The sequence below is a fragment of the Phocoena phocoena genome, chromosome 16, assembly GCF_963924675.1.
Source record: "Phocoena phocoena chromosome 16, mPhoPho1.1, whole genome shotgun sequence".
Taxonomy (NCBI): domain Eukaryota; kingdom Metazoa; phylum Chordata; class Mammalia; order Artiodactyla; family Phocoenidae; genus Phocoena; species Phocoena phocoena.
The window spans coordinates 82,094,756-82,099,614 of NC_089234.1; the positions used below are offsets into that span (position 1 = coordinate 82,094,756).

At 43.8% G+C, this 4,859-nt stretch overlaps 1 pseudogene; it reads left to right on the forward strand.

The window, feature by feature from the left end:
* The first annotated feature begins 270 nt into the window (after positions 1-270).
* On the forward strand, positions 271-1,422 carry LOC136136073 (actin-related protein 2/3 complex subunit 1A pseudogene; annotated as a pseudogene).
* The last annotated feature ends 3,437 nt before the right edge of the window (positions 1,423-4,859 follow it).

A 4,859-nucleotide genomic window follows, 5' to 3' on the forward strand; every position in this document is an offset into this window, starting at 1 on the left:
CGCCACAATGAGATATCTCCAGTAGTATGGCTATTCTTTTTTAAAAAGCAAAAACGAAAACAAAAAACCAGAATATAACAAATATTGAAAAGGATGTGGGCCTCGGTCCTCTGCCCACACCCTCTGGAGCCTGTTCACGTTGATTGACCAGAATCCGGGAATTTCACACTCCAAGCCCATCCGGATGGCCCCGACCCCCAGCTTTCTGTCCTTTGAAAACACGAAGAATAATGTCCCTGCATCAATTTTTGCTAGAGCCAATCACCTGTCATGCCTGGAACAGGGATCGTACCCATTGCCCTTAGCCCCAATAACCACGAAATGCACATCTATGAGAAGAACGGGAGGCAGTGGGTGAAAACTCATGAACTCAAGGAGCACAACAGACACATCACAGGTATCGAATGGGCTCCCAAGAGTGACTGTGTCATCACTTGCGGGGTTGACCGCAATGCCTACGTCTGGGGTCAGGAGGATGGTGTCTGGAAGCTGACCCTGGTGATTCTGAGAATTAACCGTGCAGCTGCTTTTGTCAAGGGGTCCCCGCTAGAGAACGAATTTGCTGTGGGCAGCGGAGCACGACTCATTTCTGTTTGTTACTTCCAGTCCGAAAATGACCGGTGGGTAAACAAGCACGTTAAAAAACCCATTCGCTCCGCGGTCCTCAGCTTGGACTGGCATCCCAACAATGTCTTGCTGGCAGCAGGATCCTGTGATTTCAAAGGCAGAGTGTTTTCTGCCTACATTCAAGAAGTGGATGAGAAGCCAGCCAGTACGCCCAGGGGCAGCAAGATGCCTTTTGGTCAGCTGATGTCAGAGTTTGGTGGCAGTGGCCCTGGCGGCTGGGTGCGCAAGGTCAGCTTCTCCGCCAGCGGGAGCTGCCTGGCCTGGGTCAGCCACGAGGGCACCGTGTCCGTTGCCGATGCCTCAGAAAACATGCAGATCTCAACTCTGAAGACAGAGTTCCTGCCCCTCCTGAGTGTGTCCTTCATCTCGGAGGATAGCGTCCTGGCTGCTGGCCATGACTGCTGCCCCATGCTCTTTAGCTGCGCCGACCGCGGCTGCTTGACCTTTGTCTCCAAGCTAGACATCCCGAAACAGAGCATCCAGCGCAACGTGTCAGCCACGGAGTGCTTCTGCAACATGGACAAGCGGGCCACGACCGAGGACCGCAACCTGGCCCTGGAGATGCTGCACCAGGACGGTATCACTCAAATGTCTATTTATGAGGTAGACAGGCAAGATTGTCGCAAATTTTGCACTACTGGCATCGATGGAGCCATGACCTTTTGGGATTTCAAGACCTTAGAGTCTTCTATCCAGGGCGAGCCTCCCAGATCCAGCATGAGGACGGACAGGCTGCGCCGGGCAGCTCCGCCATTCGCATCACGGGGAGGAGAGCCAGCCGCCAGGAAACACTGAAGACACATATGGCGCAAACCTTGTTCTGTGTTTTGTTTGAGAATAATTGGTGAAAGTGTCGGTTTTTTAAAAGCAGCAGTGATTTGGGTTTTATTTTTTGTTTTTTTTGTTTTGCTATTCCATTCCATTCTTGACCAAAGCTTCTCTTTAAGTAGTATATTATGGAAAATTGTCACACTAGCTTAAAGGAAGGGGTAGGGGAAATATGTAACTTGTCTGCTAAAAACTTAAATGAAAATACTGAATGTGAAAAAAAAAAGAGGAAAAGGATGTGGAGCAATTGGAACCCTTGTGTGTTGCTGGTGGGAAGACGAAATGGTACAGCTGCTGTGGAAAACACTTTGGCTGTCCCTTAAAAACTTAAACCTAGAATTACCATATGATTCAGCAATGCCACTTCTGGGTACATACCTAAAAGAAGTGAGAGCAAGGACTTGAACATGTGCTCCCATGTTCAATGGCACCGTTATTCACAAGAGCCAAAACATGCAAGCAGCCCGGTGTCCATCAACAAATGAATGGATCAGTGAAATGTGACATACAATGGAATATTATTCAGCTTTAAAAAGAAAGGAAATTAAAAAAAAAAAACATGGTTCTGATGCACCTAGGGGCAGGACAGGAATACAGATGCAGACGTAGAGAATGGACCTGAGGACAAGGGGAGGGGGAAGGGCAAGCTGGGACGAAGTGAGAGAGTGACATGGACGTATATACACTACCAAATGTAAGATAGATAGCTAGTGGGAAGCAGCCGCATAGCACAGGGAGATCAGCTTGGTGTTTTGTGACCACCTAGAGGGGTGGGATAGGGAGGGTGAGAGGGAGACATAAGAGGGAGGGGATATGAGGATATATGTATACATATAGCTGATTCACTTTGTTATACAGCAGAAACTAACACAACATTGTAAAGCAATTATACTCCAATAAAGATGTTAAAAAAAAAATAGTAATGCATGCCATTAGAAGAGCTCAATGGCCACACACCCCTTTAGAAGACAAGTTGCCTTTGTTTAAAATGCTCTGATTTTTTATTAACAGCTTCACTGAGATATAGTTGATTCATTTTAAGTGTAACGTTCAGTGATTTTTAGTACATTAAAAGGATTGTGCAAACATCACCAAAATCTGTTTTTAAGCATTTCTAACCTTCCAAAAAAGAAACCTTGTACCCATTTATAGTGACTCCCTCTTCCTGCCCCTAGCCCTACATAATGAGAGACCTACTTTCTGTCTTTACGTGTTTTATGATCAATTCTTCATGAATAATTTGTGACTGGAACTATGTTTTCAGTTAAATTCAAGTTTGGATTCTGTTTTCCAAAGTTTTATAATTAAATAATTTTTAATGTCTAAAAAAAGAAAGAAAGGAAAGGAAATTCTGACGTAAGTTATAACATGATACTAAGTGAAATAAGCCAGGCATAAAAGGACAAAAACTATGAGCCCACTTACATGAAGTTCCTAGAGGAGTCAAATTCACAGAGACAGAAAGTAGAAGGGTGGTTGCCAGGGGCGGGGAGGGAGGAAGGGGGAGTGATTGTTTAGTTGGTACAGAGTTCCAGTTTGGGGAGATGACAAAGTTCTGGAGATAGACTCTGGTGCAGAACTATGTGAGTATGCTTAAAGTCCCTGAAATGTACACTTAACAACGATTCAGGGACTTCCCTGGTGGCACAGCGGTTAAGAATCTGCCTGCCAATGCAGGGGGCACGGGTTCGAGCCCTGGTCCAGGAAGATCCCACACACCACAGAGCAACTAAGCCTGTGCACCACAACTACTGAACCTGCGCTCTAGAGCTCGCGAGCCACAACTACTGAGCCCACGTGCCACAATTACTGAAGCCCAAGTGCCTAGAGCCCATGCTCCGCAATAAGATAAGCCACCACAATGAGAAGCCTGAGCACCGCAACGAAGAGTAGTCCCCGCTCGCTGCAACTAGAGAAAGCCCGCACAAAGCAACAAAGACCCAACGCAGTCAAAAATAAATTAACTAATTTTTAAAAAATGATTCAAATTTTATGTTATGTATATTTTACCACAATAAAACGACATGACAAATTGGAAGAAATTGTTTCCACACCTATCATAGATAAAGGGGTAAGGTAATATCACTAATATATAAAGAAGTTAAACATTGAGATGGGCAAAACACATAAACAGACAATTCACAGTAAAGATCTTATGAGTTCACAAATATGTGAAAAGAGGTTAAACTTTACTCATAAAAGAGATGCAAATTAAAACTACAGAGGTACAGGTTATCCCCCCCAACAAACTGGCAAAAATTTGAAAACTTGACCAGATACTGTATTAGCAGGGGTATAAAAAAGACTAAGGAAGACTTTTGTGAACAGATATGGAGTGATTTAGAGGATATATTATTAAACATGAAATGAAATATTAAATGCAAAGTGCAATAGCTTATATATTTCGTGCTACTTTTTGTGTAAGAAAGAAGAGAAAATAAGAAAACATACAAATATCTGTTTATTTGGGCAGCACACACACCAATGATAAACCAGAAAACAATGAAATGAGTTACCTGTAAGGAGTGGTAGGAAGAGGCAGAAGGGACAGGAGGACTGACACCTGTCACCTTTCTTCTAGGCTTGACTTCTGGAAACATGTTAATGTCCTACATATTCAAAAGTAAAGTAAGGGCTTCCCTGGTGGCGCAGTGGTTGAGAGTCCGCCTGCAGATGCAGGGGACACGGGTTCGTGCCCGGCGCGGGAAGATCCCACATGCCGCGGAGCGCCTGGACCCGTGAGTCATGGCTGCTGAGCCTGCGCGTCCGGAGCCTGTGCTCCGCAACAGGAGAGGCCACAGAAGTGAGAGGCCCGCGTACCGCAAAAAAAAAAAAAAAAAAAAAAAATTAAAGTAAACACAGCAAAACTATGGGGGGAACGCTAAAAATTGAATGCAAACAGAAATGCCTGAACCCAGCTATATTGCAAATGTATAATATAACTAGATTGAAAGGGGATAAAGGGATTAATAGGAATAACTTTTAAGTAAAGTACTTGGGCTATATACCCTCAGCCTAGAGAACAAAAGAACTACAAGCAATTTTTGAACTCTTCTTTATGGCTTTTTTCATAGTGTTATCGTTGCCTCAATTAAACTATTCTATACATATTGTGGAACTGAGCAAACCAGAAAACGCCTTGTTTCAGAGATCTAGGGTTTTCATCATGGAAGAAGGGACATACAGTATGGAATGAGAGAAGGCAAGGAAGATTCCTTTGGAGTAGATTTGGAATCAGAACAGTATGAACTCATTGTTTTATATACACATGTACATATACACACGTATCTATGCTCATCTGTGTGTCCACATGTAAACAAATATTTCTACATATACCATATGCATGTATATACATATTTCCTAGATCTGCCCACTGAAAGAGCCCAGAGCAATGATACACTGGT